At 41.4% G+C, this 22231-nt stretch overlaps 1 long non-coding RNA gene and 2 other non-coding genes across 3 annotated transcripts in view; 2 read left to right on the top strand and 1 right to left on the bottom strand.

Moving 5' to 3' along the window:
* Positions 1-9292: 9292 nt before the first annotated feature.
* On the top strand, positions 9293-9507 carry LOC114672067 (small nucleolar RNA U3). Its single transcript, XR_003722257.2, has one exon. It is a non-coding gene; the product is annotated as a small nucleolar RNA U3 (small nucleolar RNA).
* A 3324-nt stretch (positions 9508-12831) lies between these two features.
* The window catches only part of LOC144333998 (uncharacterized), a 34793-nt gene continuing 25393 nt past the window's right edge, over positions 12832-22231 (bottom strand). The window contains exon 3 of the long non-coding RNA XR_013403154.1: positions 12832-12970. This is a non-coding gene — a long non-coding RNA (uncharacterized LOC144333998). The remainder of the gene's footprint in view (positions 12971-22231) is intronic.
* LOC114672045 (small nucleolar RNA U13) lies at positions 16538-16643 on the top strand. Its single transcript, XR_003722244.1, has one exon. It is a non-coding gene; the product is annotated as a small nucleolar RNA U13 (small nucleolar RNA).

Raw genomic sequence — 22231 nt, 5'->3', positions numbered from 1 at the left:
GCAACTTCAGCAAAGTCTCAGGATACAAAATTAATGTGCAAAAATCACAAGCATTCTTATACACCAGTAACAGACAAACAGAGAGCCAAATCATGAATGAACTTCCATTCACAATTTCTTCAAAAGAATAAAATACCTAGGAATCCAACTTACAAGGGATGAAAAGGACCTCTTCAAGGAGAACTACAAACCACTGCTCAGTGAAATAAAAGAGGACACAAACAAATGGCAGAACATACCATGCTCATGGATAGGAAGAATCAATATCATGAAAATGGCCATACTGCCCAATGTAATTTATAGATTTAATGCCATCCCCATTAAGCTACCAATGACTTTCTTCTCAGATTTGGAAAAAAACTGCTTTAAAGTTCATATGGAACCAAACAAGACCCCGCATTGCCAAGACAATCCTAAGTCAAAAGAACAAAGCTGGAGGCATCATGCCACCTGACTTCAAACTATACTACGAGGCTACAGTAACCAAAACAGCACGGTACTGGTACCAAAACAGCACGATACTGGTACCAAAACAGAGATATAGACTAATGGAACAGTACAGAGCTCTCAGAAATAAAACCACACATCTACAGCCATCTGATCTTTGACAAACCTGAGAAAAACAAGAAATGGGGAAAGGATTCCCTATTTAATAAATGGTCCTGGGAAAATTGGCTAGCCATAAGTAGAAAGCTGAAACTGGATCCTTTCCTTACTCGTTATACAAAAATTAATTCAAGATGGATTAGAGACTTAAATGTTAGACACAAAACCATAAAAACCCTAGAAGAAAACCTAGGTAATACCATTCAGTACATAGGTATGGGCAAGGACTTCATGTCTAAAACACCAAAAACAATGGCAACAAAAGCCAAAATTGACAAATGGGATCTAATTAAACTAAAGAGCTTCTGCACAGCAAAAGAAACTACCATCAGAGTGAACAGGCAACCTACAGAATGGGAGAAAATTTTTGCAATTTACTCATCTGACAAAGGGCTAATATCCAGAACCTACAAAGAACTCAAACAAATTTACAAGAAAAAAACAAACAACCCCATCAAAAAGTGGGCAAAGGATATGAATAGACATTTCTCAAAAGAAGACATGCATACAGCCAACAGGCACATGAAAAAATGCTCGTCATCACTGGCCATCAGAGAAATGCAAATCAAAACCACAATGAGATACCATCTCACACCAGTTAGAATGGCAATCATTCAAAAGTCAGGAAACAACAGGTGCTGGAGAGGATGTGGAGAAATAGGAACACTTTTACATTGTTGGTGGGATTGTAAACTGGTTCAACCATTGTGGAAAACAGTATGGTGATTCCTCAAGGACCTAGAACTAGAAATAGCATATGACCCAGCCATCCCGTTACTGGGTATATACCCAAAGGATTATAAATCATGCTGCTATAAAGACACATGCCCATGTATGTTCATTGCGGCACTATTCACAATAGCAAAGACTTGGAATCAACCCAAATGTCCATCAGTGAAAGACTGGATTAAGAAAATGTGGCACATATACACCATGGAATACTATGCAGCCATAAAAAAGGATGAGTTCGTGCCCTTTGTAGGGACATGGATGCAGCTGGAAACCATCATTCTCAGTAAGCTATCGCAAGAACAGAAAACCAAACACCACATGTTCTCACTCATAGGTGGGAATTGATCAGTTAGATCACTTGGACTCAGGAAGGGGAACATCACACACCGGGGCCTATTATGGGGAGGGGGGCAGGGGGAAGGATGGCATTGGGAGTTATACCTGATGTAAATGACGAGTTGATGGGTGCTGACAAGTTGATGGGTGCAGCACACCAACATGGCACAAGTATACAAATGTAACAAACCTGCACATTGTGCACATGTACCCTAGAACTTAAAGTATAATTAAATAAATAAATAAATAAATAAATAAATAAACATCATGAAATCTAACAGATGCAAATCTAAACAACACAAAATGTTTCTCTTCTATACTGTCTACCAAGGAAGACAAGTATAGAAACAGCAATAAAGTTTAAATGATATGAGTTTAAAAGAAGTCTTTAGAAGCAAAGACGGAAATAGCTAATTTTTTGTTGTTGTTGTTGGCATTGTTGGGTAGTTTCATCAAGAAAGTGAGATTTGAACTGAATCTTGAAAGATGGTCAGGAAATCCTGGTAGAGAAGAAAAAGTGAGAGGAGGGCACAACTCACCCATGTGATAATGACATGCTTTGTAACAGAAACTCCACAGGTTAAGGACAAGGTCTTAAGAAATTTTTTATTTCTAGTCCCTACTGTAAAGTTTTACACAAAGTAGTTGCTCGGTAATTGTTTGTTTTGCGTCCACTGAGTCATTGCTCCTAGGACCTATTTGAGCTCAACTCTACCCACCTCTAAATATGTAAATTTGAGTGCTTATATCCTATTTTTTCCCACCACTTTTCACTCCTATTGGGTCATTTTAATTAATGCAACTGACTTTTGTTGAAGGCATACTATGGTTAATGTTTGAAACCAAGATCCCAAATTTGTTTCTACTGCTCTGTCTGCCATGTTTGGTTCTTAAGAAATTCATCAGAAGGGACCCACCATGCTAACCCACACTGCATTGCTGGTAGGCTTCCACTGCGGATCTCTTTGATTGGTCTGTCAGCATCACGGATCTTCTGTACCTGAGCTTAAGATCTCGAGAGGCCAGGCCAGGGCTGCCTGCTCTACACTTACTTTCTCTGAGTGCACCTGGGCCCACTCACCTGTCCCTCTTACTACAGAGAAGCCATGAAGAAGCAAATGGATTTCTGCCTCTTTACACTCACGTTCCAAAGGTTCTGCTCTTACATGATGCCATGTGAAGTCCAGTGCCCCTCCAAGACTCCCGAGGTTCTTCATGGTCACTTTGGCTCTGAGTCTTAGCTTTTCATGAACTCATGATATCACTTGTGTTTGTTTCCTGTGATGGGTTGTCTCTTTTCTTCACCCCATTTCCAGGATTCGTCATTCACCCCAACCCAAGCCAATCCACAAGGCTTTTCCCCAGAATTTGGGATAATGGAGAAGATGTATGTCACCGTAAGTCTAGCTGTTCTCTTTCTCCTAAATATTCTCTGTTTCTCTGTTTTCTGGGTCAGGCATGCCTCTCTCCTCTGGTATGCCTTAAAAATCAATAGTTTGCTTTATTAAGCAGAAAATAGTCGAGTTCGCCTTCCTTGTAGTTCTGGGCCTCTGCCTGTCCCAGACTCATCCATTTTGGACAAAATAAATTTCAGCGGTGTACTAAGGGGGTGATGGAGGATGGGAGTGGTCCACCCTGGGTGCCATAAGGGAGTGCCTGGGTGTAAATAATGTAAAAGCAATAATAAACTCAACTGAATATTCATCTGCTTTCTATTATCACCATGTACCAGCAATTCTAAACAGTCTCAGCAATAAAATACTCCTCCCCACTGGAACCACTCCCACTGTTACCCTTGCCCAGTAGGACCCACTCCCACTGTTACCCTTGCCCAGTAGGACCCACTCCCACTGGTACCCTTGCCCACCCTGCTCCACCTTGGTAGGCACTGCTCCAGTTAGGAACACAAACCATGCAGGCAGGTACCTTGAAATGTCCATTGTTCTCATCCTCTCTGCCAGGGAGATTTCGTTTTCCAAAGATAGAAAACTTCTTCCTTCCTGAAATTCTTTTTTCCATTGGCTTCTATGCCATTACTCTCTCCTGGTTTTTCTCCACTGCTTCTACTTGTATTTCCTTAGTCTCCTTCCAAAGTTCCCCCTTCCGTGTGATAGACTCCTTCCCTGAACTAGTCAGGAAGTAGGCATGGTTAGTTGATTCTAAGGAAGTACTTAACATGAGCAACCTTTGCCCAAATTTTGCCATGCAAAATGGAGCTGAAGGAAAAATAGAAAAGCATCATGTTCTGGAGAGGGTTCCAAGGCATAGCAAGAGAAGTGTTTCCAAAGTAGGGACTTGAATTGAGCAAGAGGAGGCAGAGTAAGGGAGGCAAGGCTAGTCATCTGCTATGTGATGAAGGCAGCCCTCCTGAGGTCTGCTGCAGAGACATTCTGTGCTAGATTCATGTGTAGGACTTCAGGAATGAGACAAAGGATAGAGACAAACATTCTTTGGCAGAATTACATTACTCCACAGCTCAGCAGAAGGTTTGAATCTAGATAACTGAGGTGATGGTGGGAGTTTCTAGGTTTGAAAGGCAAAGATCTAGGAAAAACACTGGGAGTAGGTAACCAACCACAGCAGCCTGTGTGTTCCTTCCCTCGTGCATTCCCCCAAATGAGAGCTGCTTGTCAATAGTGCTCTATCTCACATATGGCCAGCTAGGGTGAAGTGAAAAGCAGTCCACAAGCTGCCTAATGGCCCAATATGTATCAAGGTCTTTATCTAGACATAAGTGTCTAAAGAGTATCTCTGCACTGTGGACACAGCCAGAGGGCGGGGTGCAACTCCAACACCTTGGAGAGTGGTCAGAGGTGTTGCTGATATCTGGGAGGGAAGAGAAACAAGGAAATGCAGCCTCTTCTATCACATGCACTTGTAAGGCAGAAAAAGTCTAAACACTATGGGCATGAGCAAAGAAAGGAGTCATTGTCTCAGATCTGGAGGAAGAACTCTCTGATCTTTCACTACCTTCCATGAGGTTTATCATTCGGAGACACAAAGCATCAGTCACTCTGACCCCACATGCAGCGGGCACCTGAGGCCTTCCCGAGGTGGGTCCTCAGCACCCACTTTATTCCACTTCACTTCCACTGTGGGAGGCTGAATTCCATGCAGTATCTAGCCACATCCACATATCCGTGCCCCCCTTCTCTGCTTTCCCATTCACATCTCCATTCACCAAAGGCTGGCTCTGCCTTGGCATCTGACATCACCACATGGACTGCTGAAATCAGATAGGAAGCTCTAGTCAACTGAAGCATCTCCAAGAATCCGAGGGGCTACCAGACTGCAGGAAGAAACCAACTCATCTCTTTGGGTGCCCTACCAAGACAAAGAAGAAGAACACTATAAAAAAGTGAAAATCATATATGATGAGGGTATTTTATTTACATATGGGAAGAATTGGTGTAAAATTTTGAGAATGAGGACTCCCTAAGAAGACATAAAATCCAGAGGTCATAAATGATTAGATTGGTATGTTAGACTAGTATTTTTTAATGTTTATGATAAAAGTTACCAGAAAGAAAACACAAATGATAGGGCAGACAAAATACTTTTAATACATGTGTTACACAGGTTACTATACCTAATATACAAAGAATGCCAGCAAATTTATTTTAAAACAGACTAATAGAAAAATGAGCAAAGGATTTGAACAGGCAATTGATAAAATGAATAAATGCATATAACTAACAAACCTACAACAGGAAATTCAATCTCACTACTAGGGAGGTGTAAATTAATACAAAAATGAAATAGTTTGCACATCTAAGATTGGCAAATATTTAAATAATTTTAATAAAAAAATTCCTATTTTTATTGATTTAAATTGAAACATGTTTTCAGGGTGCTTGTGATAATTTGATATGTTCATGTAATCAGCAGGGTAACTGGGATATCTATCACCTTCAATGGTTATCTTTTTTTCATGCTAGGAACATTCAAATTGTTCTCTTTTAGCTATTTTGAAATGTATGATAGATTAATATTAACTATATATGTCTATATATTATATGTATTATATTAATATTAACTATGTATATTAACTATTGATCTATTGAACACTGGGTATTATTTCTTCTAGTTGCATATTTGTAACAAAAATTTAAAAGGGCTAACATGCAGAACTGATAAAGAGGAAGGAAATAAAAATGCCTACGATTGTTGGTGGTGAGTAAATCTCTACACTTTTGAAAGATACCTGCACAATTTTTGTTTGTTTGTTTGAGACGAAGTGTCACTCTGCTGCCCAGGCTGGAGTGCAGTGGTGTGATTTTGGCTACTGCAACCTCTGCCTCCCAGGTTCAAGTGATTCTCCTGCCTCAGCCTCCTGAGTAGCTGGGATTACTGGTGCATGCCACTATGCCCAGCTAATTTTTTAGTTATTATTTTTAGTAGAGACAGGGTTTCACCAGGTTGGCCAGGCTGATCTCAAACTCCTGACCTCAGATGATCCACCTGCCTTGGCCTCCCAAAGTGCTGGGATTACAGGTGGGAGCCACCGCCCTCAGCCGTTACTTGGACAATTTCTAATGAAATCACAAATCCACATACCTATTGGACTAGAAATCTCATTTTGAGGATCTATTCTACAGGTAGAAAAAAAGCAGTGTTTAGATGCAAAACAAACAATGACTTTAATGGCAAAAAGGAGGTAAAATTGTCAAAGGGAAATTTTCCACTTATACTTGCCCCAGGAGATGACAACATAAAATTAGGTATTTCATCCCAACTGATTGAGAAAGAACCATGAAATTGAGTGACCCTAAGAAGACAGACCTAACAGAACTACTGGAAGATCTTTGCTGACCAGTGAACAATGGAAAAGACACATGGACTCATTCAATCCTTAATTAGCATCCTAGCCTGAACTCTTCCTTTCCTAGCACTCAAACCCTCCTAACTTTTCCCCTCTGCAAAGTTCTCAGTGGATGTATTCACTGACGTGTACTCCTTGCCAGGCACTTTAATAAATGTTTTATTTTTTTTTTCAATGCCTTTGTGGTTTTTGTCTTATTATTTGGCCAGAGAAATGAAACCAAATAAGTTATGATTTGGACATGTTAAATTTTATTGCCCAAAGGATGTGTCCTGGAATGAGGCCAGCAGGCAGTTTCAGGTCTGTACCCAAAGCTTAGTTTAGGTGTTTGGGAAGAAGTAGATCAAGAAGCCACCAAGAAGAGGTGTTAGTTGAAGCCAAAGATAGGAATACGATACCAGCTAAGCGAAATGTGTTGCTAAGAAGATAAGAAGGCTTGGGTGAAAGCAGTGGAAGATTTCCTAAAAGATGCCAAAGCATAAAGGATGAGTGACTACATGATCATTTAATTGAAGTGTTCTATGTTTATTCTTTACTTGCAGCCAACCTCCAATGCCCAGTGCCTCCTGTTGCTTGTAGTTTTAGACTGTTTTGTCTCTTTCCACATCTGTAACTTTTTCCAGACTTCATTTAGGAAACCAGGGAGCCATCTGGCCACCTCATGATGGAAAAAGCATAAATGTTCTGGGAGGTTCCCTATAAATTATCATTATTGTGCAGCACTGATAAGGAAACAAGACCTGTCTCTGTTTTAAGGAGGACTCTCAGTCCTCAGATTTATGTAAAAGGAATAGATCTTCATTTAGATTTAACTTAATTTCTATGTGGGGCCTCACCCTTGCCTCTTTTCCATGGGAAGAGTAGAAATTGAATCCCAATATCTTCAGGTTTACCCTGACCCCAGCCATATAGAGGCCACCTTAGTCCTTTCCAGTGAGGCAGCAGCTCTCTACTTCCTCTGTGCCTTTCTTGAGAATCAACGTTATCTTGCTGGGCGGCACAGCTCACGCCTGCAATTCCAGCACTTTGGGAAGCAGAGGTGGGCTTTTCACTTCACCCCAGGAGCTCCAGACCAGCCTGGGTAACATGGTGAGACTCCCATCTCCACACAAAATTGAAACATTAGCCAGGTGTGGTGGTATGCAACTGTAGTCCCAGCTAAGATTGTGCCACTAGACTCCAGCCTGGGCAACTGAAAAAGACCCTATATCAAACAAAACAAAACAAAAAACATCTATTTCCCCTTGCTACCTGCTCACTGGCCTCAGGCCCCCTAAGATCCTCTGGAGTCCTATCATCCTTTGCTCTTCCCCACTCTCCCAAGAACTCTGCCCAGGTAGTACCATGCATGGCCTCTCTCCTCAGGACCTACCCACTGCTCTGCGCCTCTGGTGCTTGGAAATCACTAGAAGGCTATGGCCATTCCTTTCTGGGATCTTCCTAACCTTTCAGACGCCAACACCAGACATCCTCCCAGCCCCACACCACTGAAGGGAACTCTGATTTTCGACTCAAAGGCATTCCCTCTGCTATGATGTTCAGCCTCAGAGGCATCTGAGTGTGGGCTTTAGCCAGAGGTCAGCAGATTGTCTTTTGCTGTTGTGCTCCTCCCCTAAGGCAATTGATTTAAACAGGTCCATCTTCTTGAATGGAAGTGGTAAGGGGGAAAGTTCAGAATTTTTTTAAATGAAATATGCAAGGGAAGAAAGCATCAGTTAGTATCTCAAACTATTCTAATAGTTGTGTTTACTTGTATCTCCAGATCACTCTGTTGTACCCCAGACAGACTCTTATATCAACTGCCAACTCATCATGTACATTTGGATATCCAAGGGAACATGATAGGATGTAATTTTTGCCATTTTGAGCATTAAAAATTTTCAGTGGCACTGAACTCCTGACACAAAGGAGAATTAGAAATAACCTCCAATCTACACTTGAGCAAGACATACATGGTTTGTTTCTGAGGAGAAAACATCATCTTTCTAGTATCTCCTCACCACAGAGAAGAGCCCTACCCTAACTGGGGACCTGGGTCCTGTGTGCTGAGAGCTACAGAGCAGGGAGTAATGTCCTGAAAGCATTAGGGGAGTGCTGTCAGGTGGATAGTGATGGCTTTGACTGTCAGTTGGAGGGTGCTATGCTAATTAGGAACTTTGTGACTTAAACTCAAAAAAAATTTTTTTTAATTAAAGAAACATTTGTAGAGGCGGGTTCTTGCTATGTTGCCCAGACTGGCTTCAAACACCTGGCCTCAAGCAATTCTCCCAAAAGGGCTGGGATTGCAGGTGCGAGCCACCATGCCCAGCCCAGAAATAATACTTAAGAGCCCAAGGCATTTGTTAAATTTGTAGAATGGAATTATATATATATATAATATATGTACATATAATTTGTATATAAAATATAAATTATATATACATATATAATATAATTACATGCATATATACACATATAAAATATAATTAAATATATTACATATTACATATGATATATGCTAAATTTGTGAAATGTAATTATATATGTATATATACATGTATATTATATATGTATATAACATATAGATACTATATATAATATATACATATACACATATGTGTATATATGTATATGTTTAGATGTATATATGTTATATAATTTATGTAATTATATATTATATACACATACTATATTTATTATATATGTAATTATGCATTTTTAAAATATATATATTGGTTGTAGGGATGGAGGTGGGAGAAATCTGTCCATCAACAAAATAGGAATAAAATTCCTAGTGCCAAGTAAGGCAGAGGGCAGATCTTTATACGTTTGGGGATCAATTCTACAGTAGGTTACTAGAGAAATGTTTCTGAACAGAGTGGGGAGAAACTCAATGAAAAGCTGCAGTAGCTCTTCTGAGCAAGAAGCTGGCAGGTAGGTGGTGCCACCTGGTGGTAGCCACTGCTTGCTGTCGATGACCGCTCTGCTCCTTGGGCAAGGATAAGAGAGAGAGAGAACACAAGCTGCAGGGTTCCTTTCTGATGTAATTGCTTGTATTTTGTTCTTCACTCTCAGGGATTGTTCCTTTCACTTTTCCATAAAGGAAAGGGGTAACATCTAGTATCTTCTTTATTTCAGTTTTCTTATGGCAATACTAAGGATGCATTTGGCAACAAAACTCTCAAAAAGATAAATTGAAGGTGTATCTCTTTCTTGGTTTGCTCACCCTTTACCAAACACGTCCTTTGTCAAGTAAAGCAGTTAGTTCTTTGCTTATTTTTATATAACAATATATGATACTATTTTACTTTTAAACATGTCTTCTCACTGAACATCAGTACATATGTATCTAATTAGTTTTTATCTTCTGTATAGTATCTTAAGATATGAATAAGTTATAGTATATTTATTTAGCCAGTGATGTGCCATAGTATATTTAACCATTGGTTTTCTCTCAGATTTTTCAATTCTTTGCTAGAACAAGCAGTGTTTGCAATGAATATCGTTGTATGTTTTCTGCATATCCATGAGTTTTCCTTGAAAGTAAATAAGATGTGGAATTGCTGGGTCAAAGAGTATCTATATATTTTAAATTCTAGGCTACTACCAAAATTTCTTTCAATTCACCACTGAGATTTTATACCCCCTGTCAACTGTGTGTGGAGTAAACATCTGATCCCCACTTCGTTCTTTCTCTCTGCCTCTTTCTGTCAGTCTCACTCTTTCTCTCTTTCAACCTGGACAGAAGAAACAATATCTTATTACTGCTCTAATTTAATTCCCCTTATTACTAACTAGATTGAAATTATTATATTTCATGGTCATTCATATTATTTTCTTCTGCAAATATTAATATATGTATGCAGTTCAATCCTGAATTGTGCATGTTTTTCTTTTTTGCATACAGGTCTTTGTATATTCTGGATATTAATTCTTGGTTGGACCAGCCTAGTCTTTAATTTTGTTTATGATGTGATATTCAGAAGTTGTCAATATTGATATAACCAGGCTTATCAATCTCTTCTTTCATGTTTCTTTAAATTTATGTTTTAAGAAGACTTTACGTACCTTTTATATTTTTTCTATGACTTTATGTTTATATTTATTCAACAATCAAGTATATGTTTCTATAAATGGTTCAAGGATCTACCTTAACTTTTTTCCTGAGTGCATAAACACTATTTTTTTAATAGTTTACCTTTCTGTACTGATTTGAATAGGCAGTTTTGTCACATACTAAATTTTTAATATATTCAAAGGTCTTGAGCTGAGAAGAAATATCTAATTTTTTATTTTTTAAATCTTTATTTTTATTAAAAAAAAATTTCGAGACAGAGTCTCCCTCTGTCACCAAGGCTGGGGTGTGGTGGTGTGATCTTGGCTCACTGCAACCTCCGCCTCCCAGGTTCAAATGATTCTCATGTCTCAGCCTCCCGAGTAGCTGGGATTACAGGCATGTGCCACCACACCTGGCTAATTTTTTGTATTTTTAGTAGAAATGGGATTTCACCATGTTGGCCAGGCTGGTCTTGAACTCCTGACCTCAAGTGATCCACCCGCCTCAGCCTCCCAAAGTGCTGGGATTACAGGTGTGAGCCACCATGCCCAGCTTAAATTTTTATTTTTTTAGAAACATGTTCTCACTCCGTTACCCAGGCTGGAGTGCAGTGGCACGATCATAGCTGACTGCAGCCTCAAACTCTTGGGCTCAAGTGATTCTCCCACCTCAGGCTCCTGATAAGCAAGGACTAAAGGCACACACCACTACAACTGGCTATTTTTTTTTCTTTTATTTTTGTAGAGGCAGGGTCTCGCTATATTTCCCAGGCTGGTCTCAAACTCCTGGCCTCAAACAATCCTCTTGCCTTGGTCTTCCAAAGTGCTAGAATTACAGGCATGAGCCACTGTGCCTAGCCCTGAGAAGAGATACCTTGAAGTAGATATGCAAGTTTGGGAGAAATTGGCATTTACATGATATTTGGAGGATGTAACAAGTGAAATCAGTCTCCTAGAGGTACTGTGTAGAATTAGTAGAAAATAAAGGTGATAGAAGACACAATTGAAGGAGGACATGGCATGGGGTAAAGATACAATGTGTGCTGCATCAAAGCTCCCTGGGGGAGCTGCATTCCTACGCTAGGAGGGTATAGAAGCCCCACCCAAAGCACAGGCTCCTGCCTTCAGATTTTGCTCAGATCACCCCAATGGCTCCTGTGGCTCTAATTTGTCCTTTCACATCCCTGAGTCCCTGGCCAGAACTTAACTCTTTTCTAGCACCACTCGCGGAAGGAGAGGTTGGTTCCTACAATTAAAAGGTACTATCAACATTTCCAGCATTCAGGCCACAGATGCAAAAAGATCATATGGGGCTGGGGCACAGTGGCTCACGCCTGTAACCCCAGCAGTTTGGGAGGCTGTGGTGGGTGGATTGCTTGAGGTCAGGAGTTCAAAACCAGCCTGACCAACATGGTGAAACCCCATCACTACTAAAAATACAAAAATTAGCTGGGCGTGATGGCACAGGCCTGTAGTCCCAGCTACCTGGGAGGCTAGGGCACAAGAATTGCTTGAACCCAGTGGGCAGAGGTTGCAGTGAGCTGAGATGGTGCCACTGCACTCCAGGCTGGGTGACAGATTGTGCTATTGCACACTGCACTCCAGCCTCCACAGAGGGAGACTCTGTCCGAAAAAAATATAGATAGATAGATAGATAGATAGATAGATAGATAGATAGATAGATAGATACGTATATATAATGTCAGAAACATTTTGCACAAATGTACAATTGTCCTTCTGAAAATGCCAAGAACACATTATTTGAGAAACCCCAGAAGAGATATTGGTAAGGAAGCATTTGCAAATCTACTGGGAAAATGAAGACTGAACCAGAGCAGTGGCAAAGGCTCCAGGGGAGAGAATGGGTTGAAGAATTATTTATGGGGTAGTCTCCACAGGACTTGGTCTCAGTTGGATGATCAGGGTAAGCAAGAGGGAGGAGTCAATGAAGATTCCCGAGGATATGGTATGTGCAGCTGGGTGGCTGTTTCATCCAAGATAGAAATACAGAGCAGGTCTGCTTAGGTAGGAAATGTTAATGTAGTTTAGAACATTGTGAATTTGAGGTCACTGTGGGGAGATTGTATGGGGATGCCCAGCAAACCAAGAGTCTCTGCACATGTAAGAAACAGGTATGGAAAAAATTCACACACGAGAGACAGGGAACAGGCAGGCTTAGAAACCACTCATGGACTACCCGTTCACATGGATTAGTAGCATCTGAAGGAAATGCTCCAGCAACACACACAGACCCCTGGTTCCTAAGTCAGCCATGGTACCCCAGGGCAGCTTACCTGGGACCTTGAGAATCCAGGATGCGGAGAGTCCAGGCTGATCTTGAGTCTCCATGTGGGCCCTCCCTGACGTGGAGCTGAACCAAATCTCAGCAAGCCGAGTACAAATTCAGTAACGCTGGAGCCTTCATAACCCATGTCTCTCCTGGGGAAAATAGCAGGGAGTAGGAAAGACAGTGAAACTAACTTATCATCAAGTTCTATCACATGTGCATGGGAGGCCACAACTATGGGATCTCACTTAATGTCATCAAGGACATGAACTTGATATGGATTATGATCTTTTCAGTGTTATATGAAATCCTCAGCAAATTCAACTTCGCCCTCTCCCTACCTACAGACTACTGCATCTAGCTCCTTCTGCAACAAAAATCTGGGCTGCCACCAACCCCATCATTGATGCTTCCTGGAGCTCATATTCTTGTCCTGAAGCCTTGCCAGGGATGTGATGTTGAGTCCAAGTGGGAAGGGTTCTCAGAACGTTGCTCTTGGCTGAAAGGGACTGGCCTGTGACTGGCTGTCAGGCCATGATTTAATGGGTAGCAGTGTGGCCCCTGCCTCTGCCTTCCTAAGAAATTCTACTCAATATCGTTCAGGAGGAAAATTGCTCTGTTCATTTCTTTTGTTTCTGCTCACATATTCTTCTGTTGGCTTTGGAGCACTCCTGAGCTTTTCCTTCTTTTTCCCTGTTTGGTAGTCTCCCTTACAGGCTAAGGACTGAGTCCTAAGACTCACTTTCTCCTTTCCATGACAGTAACTACTCTCTCTCCAATGTCAAACCAGGGAACAGATTCACGATTTAAGACAGGCCTTGCTGAGTCATTCACAGAGGGCTTTCCAAAGGGAGTAGCACTTATGCCAAATGGGTGAGATCAAACCACTTCTGGCACTCTCTGCCTACATTTTTCTTTTTATTTTCAAAACATCTTTGTTCAGTTTTTCAAAATGTAGTTCTGTAACCACCTGTATCCAATGCTCCTGGGACACCTGTGAAAATTGCAAATTCCTGTGCTTTACCCCAAACCAGACCTATTCAATCCAGTCTCTGAGGGTGGAGCTTAAGACTCTCCAGGTTAAACAAGCACTCAAGCAGATTCTTAAGTACACAAGATTTGAGAACTACTGTTATAGGCTGAGAATTCTGATAATAAATTAACATCTGGTTTTATTTAATTCAGCCTCAAAATATCTCAGACTAGTGCAAGGCTGGAATTTTTCTTTTCTTTCCTTTTTTTTTTTTTCTTTTTTTCCTTATTTTCTTCTTAACAGCAAAAGGATTTCTTCAAATGTGATCTCAGCCAGAGCTGCTCTGGCTGGGGAGGGAAGAGGTAAGGATTATCGTTCCACCCTCTGATTTCTGCCTTAGCAAACTTTTCCTCTTCCCAGCCCTGAAAAGCACAGATTTAGGGGTTTGATAGGCCTGGTTTGAATCAAACACTCATCACTCATTTAGCTGAGCAAAGTGACCTCGGACAAGTTATTAAACTAATGTTCTTCCTATAAATTGGGAACCATTAATAATAGCTAACACAGAGAGTTCTCTTGAGCATGCCCTTGACCTGAACGCACTCCCTTGGTTGGCTGGGTACCAAGGCCCATCAGCTTTTGTCTCGTCAGTAGAGGCAAGGGTAGGGCGTAGCCTCAATCGAATACTGTTTAGATTTCTGCCACATCAAAGGCTTATTCACTACAAAATTTGGTCCCTACAATCGCCAGCATTTCATATCTTTTTTTGATAAGCTGGCCTAAGGAATGTTAGTGCTATTGGCTAAAATCTAGTGGCTAGTAATCGGCTATTTTTGTTTGTTCGTTTTGAGACAGGGTCTCTCTCTGTCACCCAGGCTTGAGTGCAGTGGCACAATCATGGCTCACTGCAGCCTCAAACTCCCAGCTTCAGGCAATGCTCCTGCCTCAGCCTCCTGAGTAGTTGGGATCACAGGCACATGCCACCACACACAGCTAATTTTTAAAAAATGATTTGTAGAGATAGGAGTCTTTCTATGTTGCCCAGGCTGGTCTCCAACTCCTGGGTTCAAGCAATCCTCTTGCCTTGACCTCCCAAAGTGCTGGGATTACAGGCATGAGCGACCACGCCCATAAAACTTTCTTAAATACTAATCAATAGTGTTCAAAACACTCTTCTCTAAAAATAAAAACAACTTGTTGTTTCAAAGCATTTGCTAAGACAGTATGTTGCTGCAGTTTTCCAAAACGTCAATGAAGTAATCACTTTATCACTAGCAAAAAGTGAGTGGTGTGTTTTACAACTAATATAAGTGACATGGCTACCCGGTGAGGGATTATTTCCAAAGTGTGTTACTGGAGAGGTATTTCTGGACCTGCAGCTCACTCATACCAACAGCATTAATACTCATACCTCAGCGTTAATGCTGAGAGCACACACATGGCTAGCCTGGGCTGTCACCTAAGGACTGTTCTCTTTTTCCTTTGGGCAAGTGAAAGGCAGAGAATACAACCTAAGTCATTAACTTCTAAGATCTAAGTTTTAGTTAGTTGTTCAATCTGGATCTTTTCATCCTTTTTAAAAAGACTATCAAGAGATCTGTTGATGTTTTCTTGTATAATTTATTCATTTTTTGTTACATTTTTAAAATCATGAGTGCATCTTTGCTAATAATTTCAAGGGATATAAGCATGTTCAAGCATTCTACACAGATCAAGCAATTATTTTTCCTGCAAATTTAATTTTGAATGGTAATATAGGGTTTTGTTTGGCCACTTTTTTTTAAACACACACACACACAAATTGCATATTTTAGTCGACTAACAGCATAGCAAACACTTGGTTTGTTTCCATACAATATTCCAGAGTTCATCCAAAAAAATGCTTGCATGAGATTTCCCTGGCTTTGGTGTCCCGAGGGCAGAAAGAATGTGCCCTCCTTGCTTCGCGGAGCTCCCGGTCTAGTAGTAACTCAATATATATTTACTAAACAGGATGAAGGAAGGGTTAATAATGAATACATGATGAAGCAAAGTAAATAGGCCTCAAAGCTTGAGGAACAGGGAGTTTTCTGAGCTCAGAATTGAAGGTACAGGCCAGGCACAGTGGCTTACGCCTGTAATCTCAGCACTTTGGGAGGCCGAGGCAGGTGGATTATTTGAGGGCAGGAGTTTGAGACCAGCCTTGCCAACATGGCAAAATCCTATCTCTATCAAAATACAAAAATTAGTCAGGCAAGGTGGCAGGTGCCTACAGTCCCAGCTACACAGCAGGCTGAGATGGCAGAATCCCTTGAGCCTGGGAGGCAGAGGTTGTAGTGAGCTGTGATTATTCCACTGCACTCCAGCCTGGGGGACAGAACAAGACTCCGTCAAAAGAAAAAAAAAAAAAAAGAAGAAGAAGAAGAAGAAGAAGAAGGTGGATAGCCTGCCTGCTGTGGTAATCAAGACTTATTCTAATCCGTTTTGTTGTGACTGGCTCAGATTTCACTACATGCTTGGGAAGAGGCAAGAGCTTAGAAGCAGACAATCTTAGACTGCCTATGCAAGGAAGCCCTCACCATATTCACAGACAGTGCTATCTCTGAGACATCAGGACAGTCCTTGAAATTTAAGGAAATGAACCATGGGTTCCTTAGTGACTTCAACCTGAAAGACTAATCCCAACCCCAAGTAGTGAGCTCAAAGGTACTTGATGAACTTCAGCTGTCCTAACAGGAATATTTGCTTCATAAATATTATCACCTAGATCCTTTTATGATCATAAGCATGAGGATGACTGGGTTTTCCCACTCCTGTGTGAGATGTGCCTCCCTCTAACCTTATTACAACATTGACACCTTACTCATTTGACATGAAAAAAATAATATTATCACCTGAACTTCAAGTGTAACTCCAGCAGCTGCCCATAAGCTTCTCTCAACTCTGGATTTAGTTTGTAGGACTAAATTAACCATTTGTAGTTTCTGGATAATATAAGTAGGAAGTGGGTTTTGTTATTGTTATTATAATGCACATTTCCTATAGTAAATATTATTTGTTTGTTTTTTGAGCTCCCACACGTATTGCTGGGTATACCAAGAATGCAAGGCCCTCTGCCCTCTTTACCCAGGACATTTCTCAGGTGTGGCTTTGCTGTGGCCAACCATGAAGGATGAGGTTTGTGTCACTTGAAACAAAGAACAGGTGTATTTATTGCTTCCTATAAAAGCAGCATATTCCTTAAGCTCAGTGCTCCTTTTCTGCGAAATAAACCTACTATGTGTGCACCATTTATCTGGGCCTGTGGTGTCACCCATCTGGGACTTGGGGACAAGGGGAACCTTTGCAAACATACTGATGCTCATGTTATGTCATGAATAATAAAGTGCTTGTCTCCGACCCAAGAGTCTATGTCTTCTACCAATGTTCATGAATCAAGATGCTAACTTATTTACTTTTAAGTAGGGTAACATCAAATCCCAGTTCCTTCAATTATGTGTTACTTTTATAATAGCAAATCAGTTGCTATGATTATAAAATTAGAAAGTATTCTTTTCTAACAAATTGTTATTTCCTTCCAAGATTCTCTTGGTAGCCCTGATTAAAAACCACTGATACGTTTCTCTAAACAAAAGACAAAAAATGGGATTCTAAGTCATTACATTTAATAGTTCATTTCAGATTTTAAAAATACTATATTTCTCAAGCTTGTATTCCTCAGCTCTCAGCAAAATTCAATTTTCTAGTAAAAATAATTCTCCTGCTTAGACTGAGGATGTGCCCTGCAGCCATCTCTTTCCATGGTTGGCATCTGCAGTGAGCTCCCCATGTAGCCTCGCATATGCCTGGTAGTGGGCACAGGTCTCTGTCCACACACTGTGCATTCCTCATCCCCCATCCCTCATTCTTCAGTGGCAGCTAAAGCTGCTGATTTTCCTAGGCCCAGAGGCTTCAACCTTGCCTTCTCTAAACACTGACCTCTATCTTTTCTTCTTAGGGGGAAGCATTATCTTCTCAGGGTCCTAAAATTCATAAACTCTGGACTTGGGTTAGCGGGTGGGTAGGAAGGAGGAACTCACCAACTCACATTTTTAGAAACTCGAAGGAGAACTGCCTAGGGGTCAGCTTGGAGAATGCTAAAACCAATGAACTTCTATCTCAGCAAGTTACTCTGTAACATCCGTAGTCAATGTTTTATTCCTCAACTCCTGTGCCCCCCCTAAAAAGTGAAGGTAGTAAATAAATACGTAAAAACTGGCAATAAATGGAAACCAAACAGTTCCGACACTAAAAACTAAACAGTTCTCACATTAATGATATCATTCAAGTGTCTGGCACTACAGTTGACCTTGAACAATATGGGGGTTGGGACACCAACCCCCTCCCACACAGTTGAAAGTCTGTGTATAGGCAGGGCATGGTGGCTTACTCCTGTAATCCCAGCACTTTGGGAGGCCAAGGTGGGCAGATCACCTGAGGTCAGCAGTTCGGGACCAGCCTGACCAACACGGAGAAACCAAGTCTCTACTAAAAATACAAAATTAGCCGGGTGTGGTGGTGCATGCCTGTAATCCCAGCTACTTGGGAGGCTGAGGCAGGAGAATCGCTTGAACCCGGGAGGACGTGGAGGTTGTGGTGAGCCGAGATCGTGCCATTGCACTCCAGCTTGGGCAACAGGAGTGAAACTCCATCTCAAAAAAAAAAAAAAAAAAAAAAAAGAAAGAAAAAAAGAAAATCTGTGTATAACTTTTGACTCCCCAAAAACTTTACTAAGAATCTTACTGATAACATAAACAGTTAATTAACACATATTTCATATGTTATTGGTATTATATATGGCATTCTTACATTAAAGTAAGCTAGAGAAAAGAAAATGTGATTAAGAAAATCATAAGGAACGGAAAATATATTTACAATTCATTAAGTGGAAATGGATCATTATAAAGGTCTTCATCCTCATCGTCTTCACGTGGAGTAGGCTGAGGAGATGGAGGAAGCGGAGGGGTTAGTATTGCTGTCACAGGGGTGGCAGAGGGAGAAGAAAATTTGCATACAAGTGGCCCCATACAGTTCAAGGAGTGATGTGGAAGGGAACAACTATATATTCAAAGGCCAGTTTTCAGCTTCCTCTGCCTGGGCATCTCAGGACATCTTTGGCTGTCAGCCAGCCCTCTCCTACCACCTTGCTTTCATCAGCTCGCTGCCTTCCTGATTCCCTTCGACTCCCTTTCAGATGGCTCCTTCTCTGCATCCCTGCTGCTCATTTCAACCACATATACCTTTGAAGTTGCTGTGCTCCAGGGCTCTGTCCTGACCCTTTCCTGTCTCACACGCAGCCCCTCCTGGGTTGCCTCAACCAGATGGCTCCACTTGTTGCCTCTCTTGCCCAGGTCTGTCTCAACTTCAGGTTCACTTCCAGCCCTTTAGTGGACTTCTTTCCTTGTGTGTGACAGACATGCACCCTAAGCTCAGTGTTTCCAGCACACACGCAGTCTGTTCTCACAAATCTGCTCCTTCTCCCATCCCCTATCTCAGCAGAAATACCACCATCCACCGAATTCCAGGAAGGAGTCCAGGGGCTTCCCCCATAACCTGTCAATCACCAGGGCTTGTTAATTCCCTGTCCTCAATGCCTACTCGTACTACCACTTCTCATTCAGCCCCAGGCACATGAATCCAGAGCACTGTCACATCTTGCAGGGATCACTGCCTCTACCTCTTAAATCAGCTCCCTAAGCTGCAGCTCCAGCCCATTCTCCATTCTGCAGTGACAGGAAACTTTCTGAGATGGAAGCCTGGCCTTGTCATTCTTTTTTAAAAAATTATCTGAACACTCCTCAGTGCCCTCCTGAAGAAGCTTATACTCATTATTACGACTTCCAAATTCCCTCATTCCCTAAACCCAGTCCACCTCCCACCCTCATTTTCTGCTCAGGTAAAATGCAAACAAATAAACCAAGCTGGATTCCTGATTTTAAGACTTACAGTTGAGTAGGGGAGGAAAATGAAAAAGCAGCAAACAAACCACTGAAAATATATCATGTGCGCTAAATACTGTGAAAATAGAAAACAGGAATAATGGGGGACTCCATTTAGGAGGGTGTTCAGGGAGTCTGATTTGCTATTTCATGAAACTGAGAACCAGGAGGAGGAACAATCTAGGGAAAATTATAAGGATCTGTTTTGGTAATAAGGATATCTGTAATGCATTTTTAAGTATTTGCTGCTGGTTTAAAAATATATGTATATTGTTCAAAGCAGTAACCTTCAGCTTTCTACAAAACTTGTTGTCCAACATAATGAAGACTCCAGGATAACACAATATTCTACATCTGTCTTCTAACCAGAGTCTCATGCATGGGGCGAGAAGGGAGGATACCATTCTCTAATTTCTTCTGATTAATCTTAACCTCTTCTTGCTTCCCTGGTTATGTACAGTATACAGTGTTATATCCTCAAGACTCAGTTCAAATCTCCTTTCTTTAGAGAAACTTTCCCAACTGACCTTGCCTGGGCAAAATGCATTCCCACGTGCTATGGCAGCCCACAGAACACGCACCCTCCCAGCAATTATCATTTTGTATTATAATGTTGTCTTCAGAGAAAATTATTTCTCTTTGTCCATCTCTGTGACTAGCTTATAGTAGGTACATGTTATTTATCTGCTGACTATGTGGAACACCCAACACATGTACCGTATGACCTTTGCCAAGTCATTGCTCTTCTGTAATCCTCAGTTTTCTTGTCATTCCAGAATAACACAGCCTACAACGTGGTGGCAAGGCTTAACTAAGTAGTGATGTAGTCTTAATAAGAATTGGGTTACTAAGCAAAATATGGTGGCATATCAAAACTTTCTATTTATGCTCCAATGTTTCTTCTCCAGCTTATCATCTTGGGTGGGTGGTGCCAGGCATTCAATTGTAGAAAGAAACACTCTAAAGGGACCCTGTAGAAAAGCTACAGTGGGTCCTCATCTTTTACCATGTACAAAAATCAACTCAAAATGGATTGACAACTTATATGGAAGATCTGAAACTATGAAACTACTAGAAGTAAACATTGGGGAAACACTACAGGACATTGGTCTGGGCAAAGACTTTTTGGATAAGACCTCAAAAGCAAGGCAATAAAAACAAATATAGGCAAATGGGATTACATCAAATGAAAACACTTCTGCATAGCAAAGGATACAATTAACAAAGTGAAGAGACAACCTACAGAATTAGAGAAAACAGGAACACAAGTCAATAGCAAAAAACCCACAAATAATCCAAATTTAAAATGAGCAAAAGACGTGCATAGACATTCCTCAAATAATATACACAAATGGCCAAAAAATATATGAAAAAATGCTCAACAACACTATTCATCAGAAAAATGTAAATCAAAACCACAATGAGATATCATCTCACCTCAGTTAGAATGCTTATTATCAAAAAGAGCAAAAATAGACCAAAATAATGGATGCTGGTGAGGATGCAGAGAAAAAGGGAATACTAGTGCTATTGGTAGGTAGTAGAGCACTGTGGAGAACAGTATGCAGGTTCCTTAACAAACTAAAAACAGAACTATCATAAAATCCCACAATCCTTCAACTGGGTGTATAACAAAAAGAAAAAAGATCAATATATTGAGAGGGTTCCAAGATGGCCAAATAGGAACAGCTACAGTCTACAGCTCCCAGCATGAGTGATGCAGAAGACAGGTGATTTCTGCATTTCCAAATGAGGTACCAGGTTCATCTCACTGGGGCTTGTTGGACAGTGGGTGCAGCCCACAGAGTGTGAACCAAAGCAGGCCAGGGAATTGCTTCACCTGGGAAGCGCAAGGGGTTGGGGAAGTCCCTTTCCTAGCCAAGGGAAGCCATGACAGACAGTACCTGGAAAATCGGGGCTCTCCCACCCTAATACTGTGCTTCTCCAACAGTCTTAGCAAACGGCACACCAAGACAGTATATCCCGCACCTGGCTCGGAGGGTCCTACACCCAAGGAGCCTGGCTCACTGCTAGCATGGCAGTCCGAGATTAAACTGTAAGGCGGCAGTGAGGCTGGTGAAGGGGCGTCTGCCATTGCTGAGACTTGACTAGGTAAATAAAGCATCCAGGAAGCTCAAACTGGGTGGAGCCCACCGCAGCTCAAGGAGGCCTGCCTGCCTCTGTGGATGCCACCTCTGGGGGCAGGGCATAACTGAACAAAAGGCAGCAGAAACTTCTACAGACTTAAACGTCCCTGTCTAACAGCTTTGAAGAGAGTAGTGGTTCTCCCAGCATGGAGTCTGAGATCTGAGAACGGACAGACTGCCTCCTCAAGTGGACCTTGACCCCCGAGTAGCCTAACTGAGAGACACCTCCCAGTAGGGGCTGACTGACACCTCATACAGCTGGGTTACCCTCTGAGATGAAGTTTCCAGAGAAAGGATCAGGCAGCAACATTTGCTGTTCTGCAATATTTGCTGTTC

This window comes from Macaca mulatta, chromosome 13 (assembly GCF_049350105.2).
Source record: "Macaca mulatta isolate MMU2019108-1 chromosome 13, T2T-MMU8v2.0, whole genome shotgun sequence".
NCBI lineage: Eukaryota > Metazoa > Chordata > Mammalia > Primates > Cercopithecidae > Macaca > Macaca mulatta.
The sequence above is the reverse complement of the archived record's forward strand: the minus strand, read 5'-3'. Positions and strand labels throughout refer to the sequence as shown.